At 32.3% G+C, this 20,659-nt stretch overlaps 1 long non-coding RNA gene across 4 annotated transcripts; it reads left to right on the top strand.

Moving 5' to 3' along the window:
* The first annotated feature begins 1,775 nt into the window (after positions 1–1,775).
* LOC141455066 (uncharacterized) lies at positions 1,776–16,963 on the top strand. Of its 4 annotated transcripts, none has more exons than XR_012459132.1 (6): positions 1,776–2,114; positions 4,701–4,799; positions 9,051–9,178; positions 12,280–12,499; positions 13,230–13,333; positions 16,729–16,963. It is a non-coding gene; the product is annotated as an uncharacterized lncRNA (long non-coding RNA). The 4 variants fall into 4 exon arrangements; XR_012459130.1 differs by lacking the exon at positions 1,776–2,114 and adding an exon at positions 2,129–2,772; XR_012459133.1 differs by lacking the exons at positions 1,776–2,114; positions 9,051–9,178 and adding an exon at positions 2,129–2,772.
* The last annotated feature ends 3,696 nt before the right edge of the window (positions 16,964–20,659 follow it).

Here is a 20,659-nt window from a genome sequence, read left to right on the forward strand (position 1 = left end):
CTTTCCCTCTTATTCTCCAACCCTCTAAATTCAGGGCTTCAATGCTGTTTGTATGATAAGTTTAAAAAAAAAGTGCGGCGCAAGCGAGAAGCGACCGGACTTCATGCTAAGTAGACTTGGACGAAATCTTTCCGATGCATGTCAACCATAATTTTCAAAATGATTAAGCTTAATACCACCTGTGGTATTTCACAGGTCACTTTTACTTACCTGGAGCCATCAAACAAGCGTAACTATCGGAGCATCGCCGTCACTTCGTCTCTAGTTTGAAATTCTTGAAAAGTGTAACCTGATGTATTCAAGAACCTACGATTTGGGACATCAAAAATAGATCATCTTATAATATTGGCTTAGTTTTCGAGACACTAAGAGAGGCTAGGTTTAGGTTTGATTTTAAAAATTTATGAAGTTTTTTGAATGCAGGAAATAGTGAACTCACTCTTCTGAATAGTGTCTAGAAAGAATTTTTATTACCAGTCAGTAATTATTAGCCATTTTAACTCCGATTTGGACATTCCCGTTTCTCTGTTGAGTACGAGATAACGGTGTTCAATTTATTAATGGCATTTTTTCGTTAATGGTTTAGGAGCTACTCTAAAAGAAACCCGATTTTGGAGGTCATAGCCGTCAGCCTCCCAATTTCATATTTGTGAATAATTCACTAACATTATCCAAGTGCTGAGTGTTTTTTCTGCGGGCAGATTATCATGCAGTAACCACACTTTTATCCTGTGACTCACCTGGAAAAAATCAGATGTATAAAATTCGGTTATTGGATTTTTAAGCTCAGCCCTCTTAGAAAGTTGATTGACCACCCTTTTCTAATTCTAAATATTAAAAAATTTTGAAGAAAGAAATCTATAAGAGTATTTTAAAAATTATCAATAAAAGAATCGCTACAAAAATCTTATAGGTGTACTTTGAAACTAAACAATCGCTTTAGTAAAATAGGGTCAGAGAAACTCCCATTTCTAGAATCCGTGATTATTGAAGTGATTTATACCTAAGTCGTCTTAAATTGATTAGCGACCTTAAAGAACAAATTTATGCTTTGCTTCACTTTTTTATGACAGTTTATCAATTTATTTAGTAATGAATGTTTCTTGAAGTTTCAATTTTGTTCCATTTTTACAAATACATATTTTCCGCACATTTCTTTATACATTTTTCTTTTTTTTAGAATTGTAAACAGAATATTTTTAGGTATTTTGAAGAATTGTCTTCAATGAACAGAAAACTTTCGGATTATTCTTTAGTAATTTCCTGCCAGACTCCATTGCTTACTTTCTCTCGGCGCATTAAATTAAGAATTTAGTTCTTTTACACTACGAACCGACTGGCAAAAAAAGGTGGTGATGGTAATTTTTTAATTACTATCTCCAAAATGATAAATTATTTAAATTCAGTACCATTTTTAATAATCTAAGTTCTTATAAATTGTAATTGCTTTCCGTTTTATCATATTTGCCTTATATTTATTTCTAAGGAATAAGAACCTTTGTTATTTAAAGATTTTTGAGGTTTTTTCAGTACACACAATGTTAAATTGAACTTTTATTTGAAAAAGAGGACTTATCTTGGTTTTCTTCTTTCCAGAAGAAATGCATTATCAATGTACAAACACTTTGATCCTCATTCTCAAATTATCTGGATTAATTACAAACATATAGCTAGGTAAAAATAATTGTTTCATCTATCTTAATATAGTTAATTATAAATTATAAAATTTGTCTATAATTATTATTTTATTCAAGAATAATTATGTACGGATTGTTTGGAAAATACATTCAATTAGAAAGGCGATTTTGTAGTTCAAATTAATACCGCTAGATCGCAGAAGCTGTATGATTTGCATACTTAGTGAATTAAGTCGCTGCATAATGTGGTAGTTTTCAGTTTTTCTATTATTGCCGTGGATGGATGCAACTAGCAACAAAACAAAACTACTTTTCATAAATTTCTCATATTAAGCATTAAAAAAATCCAAAGACTAGACCGGGAATCGAACCCAGTACCACTGTACATCAAGGCTATGCGAGCCTCGCCTCTAGTTTCTCAGCTACCATTACAATTTTACTTGAAAGAAGAAATAGGAAGGGAGATTCTTCTTCAAAGTAGGTGACTAAAACATTAACATTGTCCAATTCGTACTCTTTCCATAATACTTTAAAACTTATTATTATTATTTAATATGTGCATTGTGAATCCAATATTTTAAATAATCCAATTCCATAGCCTTAACACCGATTTGCAGAAAACATCGTAAGACAACCCTACAAGCCCAGAACCTCTTAACGTAAAACCTATAACCTTCCTAAATTAGCCCTGAAGTGGCGAAGTTTGATGACCGATCTCTAATTATTATTGATCTATTAACAATATCAACTATTTTAAAGTACGGGGCTTTTTTTTTATTAGTTTGGTCTCGAGATTGACTGTTATATTACAAATTAAGCAATACATTGCAAGAATGTCGCAATTCTTTATTTTTCAATTTATTTTCTACATGTTCGGATGTTCGTAATACTTAGAAGCAAATATTTTAACAAATGACGATTTAAAATCTTGCCACTAGTTTCCATCTCGATTTGAAAAATTCATGCACATATTTTCTTAATTTTTCGAGTGTATTTTCTTAATATTAAAGATGGTAACTAATAGTTACTTAAATGGCACCCATCAATTCCCTGGCAATTGTTCAGAATTCTTTGCTGTTGTTAAGCCTCCGTCGGCTTTTACAGAAGAAGAATTGATGAAAAAGGATCCTAATATGTAAGTTAACTTTCTATTAAAATAAAGATTACATCTTCTACTTTTCTAAGTAATTTCCTTCTCGCTGAAAAAAACTTATACATTTATCAGTGGCCAATTGTTACGGACAAACATAAAACGCCTTTATATTTAACAATAATTAAGCTATTTGTTTATACTTAAAGAAAATGTTAACATATGAAATTCTGAGCCGTAATAATAAGAAACATTTAGTACAAATTCTAAGGGTTAAAGAACAATTGTGTAAGTTACAATCTTGAGATTTGGGATAATGGAAAATGAACCTTTTTTTTTTCTTTTGCAAAATATATCCTCGTACTATCAAATAAAGGGTAGACCAATAAATCATTAAACGCCCCAACTTATAATAAGTTTAATGAAAGAAGTTAGTGTCGGAAGGTGATGGAGGAAGGGTAGCAGAAGTTTCTAATCTTGTTGTAAGTTTACAAAAGACAAGTTATATCTGTTATTGTTTTAATTAAATTACTGTTTGTATAAGGAGCTTTAATGCACAACTAGAAAAGTCCATTAGCAGATGATATAAGTGTTTGTTTGGCCTGTCAATTCTTATTTAATATAAACTTGGAATATTGAGAATTATTTCTTTCATAACTGTTATTTATGTAATTACTATAGGATGGTAACTTAATAAAAGTTTATTTTATTATTTTTTAAAATTGTAATTGGAACATCTGAAGTATTATTCCATTAGTTTGCTATTATTACACATATCTCTTATTTTAGTGATATATTAGTAGAGATTTCGCAATTTACACCTCAATTAAATATTTCAGAATATTTCCTGTTACCTAGTTTTATAGCCGAAATACTAGCGTTAGATAGGTTTACGAAACATGAAGTGGCAAAGGGAACCGTGAGACTTTGGAGTGTGCAAGCGATAACTATTAGGGAGAACCTTGCATAATACTGTTTTGATAAATGTAATTGGAGTGAAATCAGCTTCTACAAATTAGAAACAAGCCATTGGATTTGAAATGAAATTATGAAAGAGGAGGAATACATTTTTTTTAGCGCCAAATCGCCTAAAACTTCTCGGACTACCTTTATATCGTGACTAAGAACTCGTGATAAAATACGATCTAGCGTTGGCGAAGAAGCCCCACTTGCTGGCTATTCGATATTCTTCGGATATCTAGGACTACAGGCTAAGAATGTATTTTGCTTGGCGGTTGAGTTGTGAGTTTCAGGAATGCAATCCATATTTCAATGCTACCCAGAAGAGCTTCAGTCTATTCTTATGGATTATCTAATTCGGAAATATAGAGACTTTCGTAGCCGACGTTTTGATGGTACTGCATCACGGTAAATTGTGATGGCTGCTCCATCTCAATTATGGAGGTGGTTATGGATTTTGAACTATACGATGGACTCATTGCCAGGTAGATGTATTGTAATATTTTCATAGGGTATGGATAGAGTACACCTAATTTCTCACAGTTGTTAAAAAAGAACTGAGCGAAAGGCATAGATGAGTTACACAGTTGATGTTCCCATCACAACACATTTTAGTTTAGTCTGTCAATGATTAAGAATCAAATATGGCAAAAGTTCCGGATCATTAAGAGAATATGGATTAGCTGCGGTTAATAAATGCGAGGGCTTGCATCCATTTATTTTTTAGGGTCTTTTTTTTCTTGATGCTTGAGGACGACATATTTCATTGAAAGAGTATATAAAAAAAAACAAGAGTAACTATTTTGATGGAGTGTGCCAGAATAGTTATTTTTATTATTATTCAATTATGAATCATTCACCGTTGCGTAGTTAATAGGATGTATTGTGCTTTTTTGTGCAGAATTTTTTTTTATTCATGAACTATATTCTACATTTATTTAATGATTTGTTTTCAATAGTTACTTTCAAAATTATTAGGACATTAACTTTATTTTATTATTTTTTTTTTGCAGTAATTTGGCGTGGTAGTTAACACTATTATATAAGAGCCGTTCACTGCTTAACTCGAGTAACTTCATAAAACAAAAAGTGGAGAAATGCGATGAAATAATGTAAGTTGTTTTTTCTATAATTCTGTTTATAATATAAATTAAAATAAATTTATCGTTATTATTTAGCAACTGCTACTGCATTTGAGTTGAATTGTGGCAATGATTTACGTTTAATCAAAATGGCTTCTGAAATAAATTATTTATTATTTAATGGCCAAAATAATTTTGTCTTTAATAGTGTTAATCTTTGTTATTTGGGAAATTTATTATAAATATAAAAAACTGTGACTGAACAAAGTGGCTTGACACTTAAATTTAAGGTGTTTCAAAAAATGGAGATAACCAATTTGCGCAGTGAACGTTTCAATATCTGCCATGAATTTCCTGTTCAAGTTGCTCCTATTGTCCTGGAGTACCTTAAATAGGTTCAGATGAATGAAAAGCCTGGCTAGCAAAGGATTCTAAACTTGAATCTAATAGATCATATGCGGGATGATACGCTTGGAAGTCGTGTCAGATCAAGGCAGTTTTCAATTTAAGGGATTTTTGCCTTGTCTTGGTACAGGGAAGAGAAAGGGAAATTGAATACTAATCCTTGGAATGCCTAATAGGTCTCGAAACTTTTACATTAATTTTTGTTAATTTTACATTTTATTGGCCAATTTAAAGCAATCAACCAAAATGGACTACGAGAATAAAGAATTATTGTCGTAAAGCCATGTATACACGTTCACGTATAAATCAAAAGACATGATGATTTGCTAATGCCAGCTTGTGGTCCATTAAGAAGGGCTTTAGAGTCCACGTAAGAAAGCCTTGTTGGCTAGAGAACCATGTGTCTTTCAGTTCTCCTCCTGACAGAGGTAACATATTCTGGGTTCCGTCGTTGGACGTGCCTCCGCTGACAACTAGCTCATTCTACATTCCGAACATGGGGGTTCCGCCCCCCTCATACTACAAAGCTTCCCTATACATGTATTCACAAAGGGGAGAGATTTTTTTTTTTTTTGCTACGCACACTTCTCTCTTTCTCTGGCTCTTGAAATGCCCAACAAAGAGGGCGGCGTAAAAAGGGGGAGAGAATTGTGATGCTGCTGGGAAGTCTTACTGAGGGGATGATTCCATCATCATTGTACCAGCAAAAAGAAATTGTAGGGGAAATTATAGCCACCTCCCCTCAAACTCTGTTCCTAACTTTGAATTTTTTTTTTTTTTATTCTTCATTTTCACTTACTTTTATTTGCATTTCTATAGATTGCTAAAAAACATTCAACACTAAGTAAAACAAAATTATTGTAATAAAAACCAACAACCCAAAATGTTAATAAAAACAATAGTTTATTTTTTCCTTATCTAACTTAATCTTGCATTTAAAGGGCCCAACTGCTAAGGTCTTGTAAACTACAATACTTTAATCGACAATCTTAGCATTTTTACAAAGTTGTTTAGAGTATATGCATGTACTATTACTTTTTTTATTATATTGACGTGGGTTCCTACCAAAATTTTAGAAAATATACTTTAAACTTAAAAAAAAGGAGAGATTGTTAACTGAACCTGCTTTTTTAAGTACAACAAGGTGCTAGACTCGATTTTAAACAACCAAACAAATGGGTTGTACGTATTTAACAAACGTTTCAACGTTTCTAATTAATTGATTTGTTTACTTCATTTACAAACATCACTCATTGACTTTAGGACTAAGTAAAGGTACTTAATAAATTAATTTTCTTAATTGGATGTGAAAATATTAGTGGATAATGTTTTACCAACCATCAAAGATTACATTAAGTGTGGATAAAATGACACCTGGCAGGCGCGTGCAGTCCGTGAACATGTGGCAAATAGGGAACATCCCTTTGAACGAAATAATCTTTAAATATTGTTATTTTTATTTACTGACTGCATTTAATGGCTACATAACTCTTTATGAAGTTATTTTATTTTAAATATTTTTTAAAATTAGACCATTTATTTTGTTGCATACTTTTCAGTTGAATTTATCTTAAATTTGAACAAAAATCTTTTTTCATTGATTAATTGCTTTTTTATTTTGTTACATTAGACGTTTCGACATTTTTAATGTCATTATTAGCTTTTAATTTTATTTTTTCTTGACTCACTTTCATGGTTATCCATCCTTGTACTAGTTAAGGTCTACATTGGTAAATCGACCACTTCTCAATAACAAATATTTCCGTTAACATTTAAGGTCATAGAAACATGTAAATGCTCTATCAGACCTATGATTACGGTAAGAATATCTTTCTAGGGATGGGCGGATGTTGGTCTAGTGGTCAAGAGTGTGGCTTTGTAAGTGGGAGTCCCCAGTTCGAATCCCGCGTATGCAGTCATTCTTATTGCTTAAAAAATCATAATACTTTTTTAAATAAAGTGTTGTCATACGCGGGATTTGAACACGGAATATCCCACTTACAAAGACACGCTCTTGACCACAGACCAACACTCTGCTAAGATATTCTTGCCGTAATCATAGGTCAAGAAGTCTTGCATACTGGGTGCATTAAAATGATGTAATGATTGCTTTTATTTGATGATAAAACAAATTTATTCTGATTCACCCACAACTTTTCACTACATGTTTTAAAATCTTACATCATTATTATTATTTTTTACTTTGCGTCACCAATAACATTTTTTGCAGTCAGAGGACCTCCCAAATCGTATATTTCTGGTGGAAAATTAATATCTAAAACCGTTCGCGAAAAGATAAAATTGTAACTTTGATATTAAATATCTCGACAAATACTACGGATATCGAAACGAGGTTAACGTCATTTTTCACAGTTTTTTATGTAGTTTCATAATCATTGTCAAAACCAGTGGTCCTTATAAAACCCCAATCGGGTTTTTGGGTAACTCCGCCAAAAATGAAGATAAACAGCATTGGGGGTGGAAAATTTGAAAACTAAACAAAAAAACATATAGTCCACTTCATTCCGCTTTCCTAAAAAGTTATTAGCGATTGGTGCGTTTTAAATGGATCACCCTGTTTAATGAAGTGCAAATACAAGTTTTTCTCTAACATGGGTATAATGTGGAACTCCTTAGGGAAGAAAGATTTTTGTTGGCAACAGTGTCTTGTCATAGAACAGAACATTTTAAAATCGATTATTCAGTATTAGCGATGGGCAGTACAAGTCCATCTTTGGATTCGTTGGATTTGAATCAGTTCCAGGGTTGGAATCAATTCCACCAACTATCACTCCATTTTCAGTTTTCCAGGTATAAAATTTATACTATTATTAAACAACTAGATTCACATCAAAATGAAAATTTTTATTTTTTCAAAATAAAAATTAAAAATTAACCTCTCGAAAATAATTAAATGATTCATTTGTAGTCGCATTTTTAATTTGTGTTGAAATATATTTAATTACACTAATTACAAAGCTCCAGATTATGGTGCTTGTGGAACAAGGAAGGTTCTTTTAGGTTATACAACATATGCTTATCAGTGACTTGTCTTTGCTGGGCGTGAGACGTAGATCGATTTGGTGGTGATAGGAATTGTTATAGCTGCAATGTTTGCTGTAACTGGTATTTCGTACGTATGGAGATGAGTTAGTAAACCTGCACTCTTAAGTTGGAATACTATTTCTCAAAAGGTACTAGTTTTTTTTTTCGTGTTCTTGTTAATTATTAATTTTAAAGTCATTTTATTTATGATTTTGGCTATATTCCCTTTTCTTTCTTTGAGAAATGTTTTCATTATTCATTGTTTTATTTTTCTAAATAAACTTCTAGTTTCTCTTTTTTACGATTTATTTTGAGTAAATCTTATTCAGAAATAATGATATTTTAAATTCAAGCTTTATGGCATGTTAGATAAGATTATGGATCAATTTCTTTTCGTAAGACACGATGCCAACAAATGTCTTGACTGTGCCATCACCTTGTAGGTCAATCTTTTTTTTAAGGTTTCCCTTTAAGTTGTTTCTCTTATATCTACTCTGGCCTCTCAACATGCTAAAGACTTTGTATCACTAAGCAAATAATCAAACAGGTTTAGAAACGATAGGTCCTCTTTTGTCGTCTCAGTTTAGTAAAAAGTAAGGGATATCTCCCTCTATGTGTCAGCCTGTTAGCTGTTTTCTGCCACATCCTATTATACAAGGTGATCCATTTAAAACGCACCATTCGCTAATAAGTTTTTAGGAAAGCGGAATTCCAAAAAAAAACCACGAAGTAAACTGTATGTTTTTTTTAGTCTAGTTTCCACCCCGATGCTGTATCTTCATTACAAAGCTCCAGATTATGGTGCTTGTGGTACAAGGAAGGTTCTTTTAGGTTATACTTGTCTTTGCTGTGCGTGAGACGTAGATCGATTTGATGCTGATAGGAATTGTTATACCTGCAATATTTCCTGTAACTGGTATTTCGTACGTTTGGAGATAAGAGTTAGTAAATCAGCACAAGTAAGTTGAAATACTATTTCTCTACTTGAAATACCATAAGGTAGTGTACGTATCTAGTACTAGTCGTATTTCTGTATTCCAGGCATTAATTCTGTGTTTTAGTTAATTATAATTTTAAATTTATTTTATTTTTTATTTTTGTTTGATTTCGGGTATATTCTTTTTTCTTTCATTGAGAAATGTGTTCATATTCAGTTACTATAAACGACTTAATAGTATAATATCCATTGTGTTTTAAATGAATTTTCTTGAATCATAATATTGTGTACTAAAGAGGCTGTAGAAGTGATCTCAAAACTGTAAGTTTATTTAAGTAAGTAAGTTTTGAACTTTATTATTTTTCTGAAATTGTTATACTGTTTACAAACAATCTAACATCGAGCTCTCAGCTAAATAATCTAATTATTAATTTACTGGCGCTGTACTTTTTCTTTCCGTATCATTTATACAGATCCAGTTTGTGGCTTGTTCGTGGATTTGTAAAATAGCGTCAGAAACTTGGAACGTTTTCAAAAATGTAAGGAACTTACTATAGGATGAAAAAATAATTGCCATTTCAGTCGTGATACATTTATTCTGCCGAGCTTAGATCTAGAAAGCTTCTCGGTGGCAAATGGGCTAAGAATGGAAATCCTTTGTCACCTACGTTATTTAATTTCTTAATGGACATGATAGTTAGGGGCGTCACAATCAAACGGAGGTAATATCTACAACCGGCTATGTAAGATCCTCGCCTATGCAGACGACGTCGTGCTGTCGGCTCGCAGCATTAACTCCTTAAAGGATTACATGAAAGAGTTCGTGGTTGCGGCTAAAAAAATTGGGCTCCATGTGAACAGAAAACACAGTTTCTAGGGCAGCCAGGGAACATGGAGAGAGACAAGGCAGCCTGCAAGTAGAGGGCAAGGTATATGAGCGTGTGGAGTCCTTTAAGTATCGTGAGTATCTCTCACTGACTGAGGACAAAAACGTCGGAGCCGACGTGAGGGCTAGAATAGCAGCGGTAAACTGATGCTATTTTGCCTTACAAAAAAATGTTCAAATCCCGCGATATTTCCAGAGAGGGCAAATTAATAATATATAAAACGGTCATTAGGCCTGTGGTGATGTACGCCTCCGAGACATGGTCTCTAACGAGTGCCGACCAACATTTGTTGGGGGTCTGGGAGAGAAGACTTCTACGCTGGATCTACGGACCAGTGTGTGAGAACGGCCAGTGGCGTATTCGCACCAATGCAGAGATTCAAATCCTTTTCGGGGAAACGGACCTGGTGACAAGAATGAAACAAGCGATATTAAGATGGGCCGGCCATTTAATGAGGATGGATCGCAGTCGTGGGCCAAGAATGGCGCTGGAGGGCAAGCCTGGGGGCAGGAGACCCAGGGGCCGCCCACCAAATAGATGAAATGACCAGGTGGAAGAGGATCTGCGGGCGATGGGCGTAAGAAGGTGGAGGACGAGAGTCCAAGAAAGAGAGGAGTGGCAGAGGATAGTGGTGGAGGGCTTGGTCCTTTTTGAGGACTGTTGAGCCTTAGAGAGAGAGAGAGAGAGAGAGAGAGAATATTTTGACACGTTGAACTGCTGCACAAAATTAGGTAGACCTACGTTAATTACATTATTCAAATCATACGATCTTTTTTAAAAGACCTAACTTTTGTAGGTAAGATTCATAAATAATTATGAATCATATTAATTTATTAATTACATTTTATTTTAGTAGATTACCATATGTATGAAAATAAATGAAAAAAAACAACAAAAAAACAGCTGGAATCAGCTGTTCAGATAACCTTCACTTACCAGCTGATCAGCCTGGCCAGTTACCGTCGGCCATCTTTAACTCGTTCGTGGTGTCTCTTTATTAACGTGATTTTTAAGTGAATATTAGTGCGTGGTAAAGTGAAGTTCGATTTTATAAATTGAGTTTAAGTTATACTTAGTGCGTGATATACAGTTTTAGCGCGAATAGTGTTGTGAATTATTTTAAATAGTGTCAAGTGTCAAGTGCTATTGGACTGGTGATCTATTGGGATGCTGATGGATTTGGATATTCTTTAAACAAGGTAAGACTTTATTATCAATTATTTATAGATATTTTTATTATTCTTGCGTGAAAACAGCATGTTATCATTTAATTATTACCTACAAATTAATATTGCTTCGTCTAGATCTAAACTATGTACAGTGTTGGTTAATCTTTAATTTTGATCACTACAAAAAATATTTAAATTGATTCCTTACCTTTTTGATGAATTCTTTTGATATTTTCTTTTTAATCGACTACGAGTTCAAAATTAATATTCTTAGATTACCTACGTTTTTTTTTTTTGGAATTGATTTCTAAAACTTGCTGTTCTCAAGTGTGCTTGATTTTAATTAGTTTCTTTTTATAGGATTCTGAATATAATATTTAAGTCCAATACATCAAAACTTGACCTTAATAATGTTTTGTTTTTTTGATACTTACGTTCTGTAATGTTTATTGTATACACACCAATCCTTTGTATAATATCTTAAAACAAATAAATACCTACTTCAACTTTTGTAAAGAACAAACGAAAGCCTTCCTCTTTCGGTGAATATCAGACGGTTTTTCTGTTTGGTAAAAATATCACTAATGATTAAATTTCCTAGATCTGAGTAATAACTTTCGATGTTTTCAATAAATGTAATAGGATGAAAAAATAAATGCCAGTTTCAGCCATTATAAAATTTATTTTGCCGAGCTTTCGACCTAGGGACTAGGTCATCTTCAGGGCTAGTTTAGAAAGTAATACTATTACATTTCAGGGTTGGTGTGTCTTCTGTCTTGTCTGTTCATGGACTGAGTGTGGTCACTGATTACTCAGTCCATGAACAGACAAGACAGAAGACACACCAACCCTGAAATGTAATAGTATTACTTTCTAAACTAGCCCTGAAGATGACCTAGTCCCTAGGTCGAAAGCTCGGCAAAATAAATTTTATAATGACTGAAACTGGCATTTATTTTTTCATCCTATTGAAACTATGAATCAGTCACCAAAAATAATGAACAATAATAAATGTAATATTTTCCACAATTGGTATAATGTATTTCTTTTCTTGTATTTTACATCAGGTTTTCTTTAAAGTTCACTACTATCAAATCAGACAAAAACCCCAACTGCACACATGAAAGCGTTTTCGTTAGAAACCAGGTTGACTGTTTCTGGTCTTGTATGTTATGGGGGTGTACTGAATCTCTGTCGGGTCACGACGAAGCCTCTTGGCTTGCCGTAGGTACAGACAAAGTGATCTCTTCAATTAATGCTACTTCCAAATACTTCTCTAAACTGTTGGTATGTAAATTTACGGATTCTCCATTAATTTAGATTATAAAATAAGCGTTGTTTTTTTTTTTTTTTTAACTCATTATAAAAAAAAATTTCCTCCGAGTCAAGAAAATTCATTTGCTTTATGAAAATGAATTCGTTTATGAAATTTTTCTACTCCCAATGCTACTTTTGGGGTTTCATTGTTTTAAATGTTTTATTGGCAATCTACATATTTTATTATAGAAGGAAACTAACTTGAAAAGCAAATAAAATTAGAGTTGTAGCGGAAAAAATAATTTGAATGTAATCTGTATTTGCAATCTGAAATATAAATAAATAATAACATATTTGCAGAACGTGCAAATATTACTTCTTTTTTAAAAAATATTTGCCAGCTCATACTTAAAACATGAAAATGGCCTAGAGTGGGAGCGATTTATTGAAGTGCTCAAGATTTCAGTTTACTCAAGATTTTATTTTGTTTGCTAGCTAATGTTGTTCATTAAGCCAAAACAAAATCAAATTGAAACTATAAATCAGCCGCAATTAGGAAAGAATTTATTATAAATAAAGTAACTTAATCAGTATGTGAATAGGGAAACAAACAGTAAGAACAAAATATTAGTTCGATATATTTTTTTATTATACTTTTTTTACTAAAATAAATTACAATTATCATTTTTCGTATAATTTTTATAAATTATTTTTTATAAAATAATTCATTGTTGTTTGATTATTCATAATGTTCCTGAAGACAAGACACTGAACATGGATCAGGGCCCGAAACTGATGTAGCACTGGATCCAACTAATGCCTTAAAACAGAAGAGCACAATTGGTCTATTATGCACAGTTACAGGTATGATAAAGTATCTAAAGTAATATAATTGATTAATCTTTTAACCAGTTAAACTAGCTAACTGTTACACAGATTAAACTTGTTGTTCTTGTTATCTGTACTGGTACACTGATTAAAGAATCTAATCGGTAACACTAGCTAACTGCTTTTACTAGTTAACTAGTTAAAACAGTTACACCGGTGTAACCATTTAAAACAGTTATGCTCGGTTAACTGGTTAAACTAACTACTTAATCGGTTTTATCGGTTGGCACTGATTAATCTGTTAAACTGGTTTTACTGGTTGAATGGTTAATCACTTGAACTTGTTACTAGTTAATCGGTTAAACTAGTTCAATTGGTTACCATTGTCACTTCGCTTTGCCTAGCAACTTATTTTTTTCTCCTACCATCTTATTTCTTCATTATTCTCTTATTCTTTTACCTATCCACTTATATCTCTTATATAGGCTGGAAAGTAGATCAATAAGTGAATAGATGAATACAATAAATTGATAGGTGAAGAAATCAAATGATGGGTAAAAAGAAATAATTGGATAAATGGCAAAGGTAACCAGTTGAACTAGATTAACTACTAGAACTAGTTTAACGGTTCTTAGTTAAACCGTTTAACCGATTAAGTACTTAACCAGAAAAACTGGTTAACAAAGTAGCTAGTTTAGCCGATTAACTGGTTGACTAGATGAACTAGTCTGTTACCAGTAAAAACGATTACCTAGCTAACCAATTTACTTGACTGAACCTGTTAGGAAGGTTAACCGATAAACTAGTTTAATCAGTTTACCTGATTTACTTTTTTAAAAAGTATAACCTATTTAACGTAGTTATCTTGTTTAATCAGCTAAGGGGTTAACTAGTCAATTGGTTAAATTTGTTTAACTAGGTTATTGGTTTAACTAGTTGATCGGTTAAACTGGCTAATTGGTCAAGGGAATAACTGGGTAAATAGTTCATCGGTTAAACTTGTTAACTTTTTATCGGTCAAACTAGCAACTAGTTAACTGGCTTAACTGGTTAAACTAGTTCAATTGGTTACCTTTGTCATTTATTAAATTATATCTCTTCACCTATCAATTTATTTTCTTTACCTATCAATTGATTCTTTAAACTATCCACTTCTTGATCCTCCGCTTATCCGCCTCTGTTAGAGAGATAAGTGGATTGGTTAGAGAATAAGTGGGCAAATCTAGAAAATAAGTTGTTAGGTTTAGCGAAATGACAAAAGTGGCCAGTTGAACTAGTTTAACAAGTTAGCCAGTTAACCAGTTGGCTAGTTTGGCCGATGAACAGTTAACAAGTTTAACCGATTAACTTTCAACCCAGTTATACCCTTAACTAGTTAGTCAGTTTAACCGATCAACTAGTTAAACCAGTAAGCCAGTTAAACTAGTTTAATCAATTAACTACTATATCAGGTCGACTAGTTAAACACATTAGCCGATTAAACCAGTTAACTAGCTGATAGATTATACTGGTTAACTAGTTTATCGGTTAAACAGGTTAACTGGTTCCAGTAGTTGAATTGGTTATCTAGGTAATTTGTTTTACTGGCTGGCTAGTTTCATGGTCAATTAGTTAATCGGCGAAACTGGCTGGCTGCTTTGTTAACCAGTTTAACTGGATAGGTTAGGCTAGGCTAATTAGGCTAGGGTAGGTTAGGTTAAGTTAGGATCGGTTAATTAGGCTAGGGTAGGTTAGGTTAAGTTAAGTCCAGATTAATTAAGCTAGGGTAGGTTAGGTTATGTTAAGTTAATCTAAGGTAACCTAACCTACCCCCCCTTTTACTTAGGTTAAGTTAGGCTAGGTTAACCTAACCTAACCTAACCAAATCGATTTACTAGTTAACCAGTTAAACCGGGTTCCAGTTTAACCGGTTAACTATTAATCAGCTAAACCGGTTACGCACTTCAACCGATTAACTAGTTAACCAGTTTAACCGGTTAACTAGTTAATCAGCTGAACCAGTTACCCAGTTCAACCAATTAACTAGTTAACCAGTTAAACCAGCTGCCAGTTTAACCGGTTAACTAGTTAATCAGATGAACCAGTTAGTTACCCAGTTAGTTAGGCTAGGGTAGGTTAGGTTAAGTTAAGTCCAGATTAATTAAGCTAGGGTAGGTTAGGTTATGTTAAGTTAATCTAAGGTAACCTAACCTACCCCCCCTTTTACTTAGGTTAAGTTAGGCTAGGTTAACCTAACCTAACCTAACCAAATCGATTTACTAGTTAACCAGTTAAACCGGGTTCCAGTTTAACCGGTTAACTATTAATCAGCTAAACCGGTTACGCACTTCAACCGATTAACTAGTTAACCAGTTTAACCGGTTAACTAGTTAATCAGCTGAACCAGTTACCCAGTTCAACCAATTAACTAGTTAACCAGTTAAACCAGCTGCCAGTTTAACCGGTTAACTAGTTAATCAGATGAACCAGTTAGTTACCCAGTTCAACCGATTAACTAGTTATCCAGTTAAACCAGTCAGCCAGTTTAACTGGTTACCTAGTTAATCAGCTCAACCAGTTACCTAGTTCAACCGATTAACTAGTTAATCAGTTTATCTGTTTTACCGGCTAAGAGGTTTAACTATTCAACCCGATTAACTAGTTAATCGGTTAACCTGACACCTGGTTTAACTAGTTAAATTGGGTAACTAGTTAACCGTTAAGCCGACTAACGAATTAACCATTTATCCAGTTTAACCAGTTAGCCAGTCTATCCGATTAACTAGATAATCAGTAAACGTGTTAAACAGATACACCAGTAAAACCAATTTAACCGATTAACTAGTTAACAAGTTCAATTGAAGGTAGCTCGTTTAACCAGTTAGCCACGTAGCCAGTTTAGCTGATCACATGCAACATGCAAAATAATTTTAAAGGACTTACGTGAATGGTGGAAGTAAATATTTAGTGCAACGTCCTGAAAAGGATCCTTTCTTGTTCACTGCACAAATTTCCTATTTAATAGACTTTCCCTTGCCATCTAAACAAAAAATGTTTTGTCTTGTTATATAAACTATTTTAATAAATTGAATAATATGTATAAAATGTACTGCTTTTTACTTTATTTAATATTAATAATAAAATCTATTCCTTTTTCAGTCTCAGTTTATTCTTGTTTTCTATTTTATTTTATATAAACTTTCTGTATATATGTAATGTTCGGTATATTTAAGACATTTCATAATAAATCAAGCATTTTCAATTGATCTGTTCTTACTAAGATACATGGAAAAATAAAGAATAACAAATGAAAAGAGACTGATCATGCATGGTTTTTATCTCATTGCGCAAATTTGAAAAAGAGATTGCAAACTTTAAGAAAATTAAAAAACAAAAAAAAAACTGATTTTAAAAATAAAATTTCACTAACCTTTGTACAATTATCTTTATAGGTACTACCAGAAACAGAAGTAGTGTCAATTCCCATCCAGAAATCAATGTGTGCAAAGTGTTGCAGTGAAAGAGATAGTTGCTATCAACACGAGCACCTCTAAATCCGGCAACCTGAAATGTCATATTTACTTATGTAATTCAAATAATGATTATACTTACATTTTGTTAACTTCTTAAACTGTAGAACTTATTATAATTATTTAATCTTAAATAAAAATATATATTTCCAATGAACTTATTTAACTCTATTTTCTTCTCCTTTCCATAAATTTACAGTAACCTTACCTATGGTACTCCCAACATTGTGTACGTTTTTATATCTGATATAAAAACAAATTCTTTTATAGCTGATTCTCAATTATCGATGGTAAAATAAATAAATAAATAAATAAATCAAAATAAAAATAAAAAAACAAATGCATTAACCATAAAAAATCTAATTGAATTAATAGCATCTAAATTAAAAACATTCAAGCATATTGGACATAGAAAAACGTATACAATTAACTGGATTTAGGGAGACACTATAGTGTACCATTAATAAAATCTAGTTAAGATATCCTGACGAGTTATTCATTTATTTAAGATACAAACTATCTACACGAGCACCTTTAAAACCGGCAGCCTGAAATAATGTCATATTTACTTTTGTAATTCAAATAACTAATGATTATTCTTAAATTTTGTTAACTTTTTAAACTGCAGAACGTATTATAATTATTTAATCTTAAATAAAAATATATACACTGGGCCAAAAAATCTGTGAACACTAACCTAAATTTTATTACTTTTATTATTATCTTAGTAGAAACTTCTTTTATTTCCAAATGAAATTTACTATTCGATAAGAGAGAAACCAGAGTTTTTCATTTTATATTCAATCTTTTATTTTTGTTCAACAGGAATATCACAATTAAATGTTTAACAAAACAACACCCCAAACGAATGCAAAAAAAGTCTGTGAACAGCTGTATAAATGGGTAAAAACATTAAGATAACAAACAGAAAAACGATTGAATAAAGTTTCAAAGTTCTCTATTGTATTGTAGAAACCACAACAGTCAGTTTTGTGAATAAATAATCTAATTAGTATATATTTAACCACGAATATGGAAGTTCCCAGACCAATTCGGGAACTTATTGTGAGGTTGCGAAATGAAAAAAAAAAGTATTCGAGAAATAGGGAAGACAGTTCAATAAAACCCTTCAACGGTGCATAATATAATTAAAAAGTACGGAAATGTGATTAGTAGGCCACGCAGTGGACGGCCACCAAAACTTAATTCCTTTCATAAACGGCAAATTCGGAAGTCTGTTCGAGAAGAACCCAGGACAAGCGCTCAAAAAATCAGTCAAGAATTATCAAGTGGTTATGTGTAAGCGTAACACCGCAGACAATTAGAAATAAATTACATGAATACGATTATTGCGGTCGAGTCCCAAGGAAAAAACCTTTTATTAATAAAATAAATCGTAAGCGCCGATTGGATTTCGCGAAAGAATATGTTTCTAAGCCTTCTAGATTCTGGGAAACCGTAATCTTTTCAGATGAGTCGAAAGTCAATGTTTGTGGGTCTGATGGACGACAAAAAGTGTGGCGAAAAAAAAATGAAGCTATGAAAATGAAAAATATAAAGCCAACTTTTAAACATGGGGGAGGCAACATTCTGGTGTGGGGGGTGCATGAGTGCTAAAGGAGTGGGCAAGTTAGATCTAATTAATGGTAAGATAGACCAATATGTGTATGAGGATATATTAAGACGCAATTTAAGAGAAAATTCAAAAAACTTAGGATTGGAGGGAACATTTGTCTTCCAACAAGACAATGACCCGAAACATACCGCACTAAAAACTCGGGAATGGCTTTTATATATACACCCCGGCGCCTAAACGCCCCTCCACAATCCCCAGACCTTAACCCAATTGAACATTTGTGGGATGAAATCAGCCGCCAAATAAATAAAAGAGGAATAAGAAACCGTGAACAACTAAAAAACGCTATTTTAGAAGAATGGGATAAAATTCCAACGTTGACGACCACAAAATTAGAAGGATCGATGAAAGCTCGCTTGTTGGAAGTGATTAGGAACAAAGAAGGTCCTACAAGTTTTTAAAATTTATAATACACGTACAATGTGTAAGAATGATTTATTATCTGCAAAGTGTTCACAGACTTTTTTTGCATTCGTTTGGGGTGTTGTTTTGTTAAACATTTAATTGTGATATTCCTGTTGAACAAAAATAAAAGATTGAATATAAAATGAAAAACTCAGGTTTCTCTCTATCGAATAGTATATTTCATTTGAAAATAAAAGAAGTTTCTAATAAGATAATAATAAAAGTAATAAAATTTAGGTTAGTGTTCACAGACTTTTTTGGCCCAGTGTATATATTTTTATTTAAGATTAAATAATTATAATACGTTCTACAGTTTAAGAAGTTAACAAAATTTAAGAATAATCATTAGTTATTTGAATTACAAAAGTAAATATGACATTTCAGGATGCCGGTTTTAAAGGTGCTCGTGTAGATAGTTTGTATCTTAAATAAATGTATAACTCGTCAGGATATCTTAACTAGATTTTATTAATGGTACACTATAGTGTCTCCCTAAATCCTGTTAATTGTATATGTTTTTCTATGTCCAATATGCTTGAATGTTTTTAATTTAGATGCTATTGATTCAATTAGATTTTTTATGGTTAATGCGAAGTTTCTACTAAGATAATAATAAAAGTAATAAAATTTAGGTCAGTGTTCACAGTCTTTTTTGGTCCAGTGTATTTCCAAAGAACTTAAAATAGCTCTGTTTTCTTCTCCTTTCCCTAAATTTACAGTAAGTAACCTAACCTATGGTACCACAAGGAACCTCAGCATTGTATACGTTTTTATATCCGCTGATTCTCAGTTAACGATAGTAAAAAAAAAAAAAAATAATTATACATCTATTTAAGTTAATAACTATTAAAAAAATTGATATCGTTAGCGTAGGTAAGAAAAGAAGTACAGAGAATACAGAAACAACACCGTTAAGGAACAAGAAGTAAGAAATGGTCCAAGGTGTGAAATCAGAGGAACGCCTGAAACTGCTTCATTACTGCAATAACTGTTAAAGTATTTACTTTTACAATCGTTCTATTAGGCTATCGAAAATTGAGTTTAAAAAGGTTTCTATTACACCTATAATGTCTTAGCTAATGAACAACTAAACTGACTTAAAGAAATGCATTAGAGATGTTGTTGATAGGATAAACGACATCTACACGACAAATTAATCTTAATCAAGCAATAAAGTAAATTCAAACAACACGATAATAATTGATCGTCCCGCAAAGGAACCACACTGCTTAGAACTCAATGAAGTTTTAAATAAATTACGGAATTTCTGGCTGGGTCTACGCTTCCTAACCATTTTGGTACACCATTTTATAAACTTTCCACTTATTAGGAAAGAAATACATAATTTAAAGATTGTTGAATCCCTTATTATTACTCAAGTATACTAATTCCGTATTCTAAAAGACCTATTCCGTTTTTCACAAAGATTGTTTAAATTAGAATCATATATCTTTTTTAAAAAATGTGTACGTTGAATTAAATTATACTTTTACTTCTGCAGGCGGATCCCTGACTAAACAATTTGCTAATCTAACTGCTGTATAATTGTTCATGGTCAAACCAGTGTAGAACTTGAGATTGTATACTTTTAATATATTTAACAGCTTTCAATCGTAGTGTATTGATAAATTTTTCTTTAAGAAAATTGTATTATATAACCTATTATTAAAAATAGAGATATTAGTTATTAAGATTTTTTTTGCCCTTTCAAACTTCTATTCTGAAACTAAAAAGACGAACAAAAACTATATACAAGCAAATAATGACTTAATTCTGTAATAACAGCAAATCACGCTTAGATTTCTGTTCAAT

The sequence above is a fragment of the Rhodnius prolixus genome, unplaced genomic scaffold (genome assembly GCF_049639745.1).
Source record: "Rhodnius prolixus isolate KJV_2025 unplaced genomic scaffold, Rpr scaffold_21, whole genome shotgun sequence".
Classification (NCBI taxonomy): Eukaryota; Metazoa; Arthropoda; class Insecta; order Hemiptera; family Reduviidae; genus Rhodnius; species Rhodnius prolixus.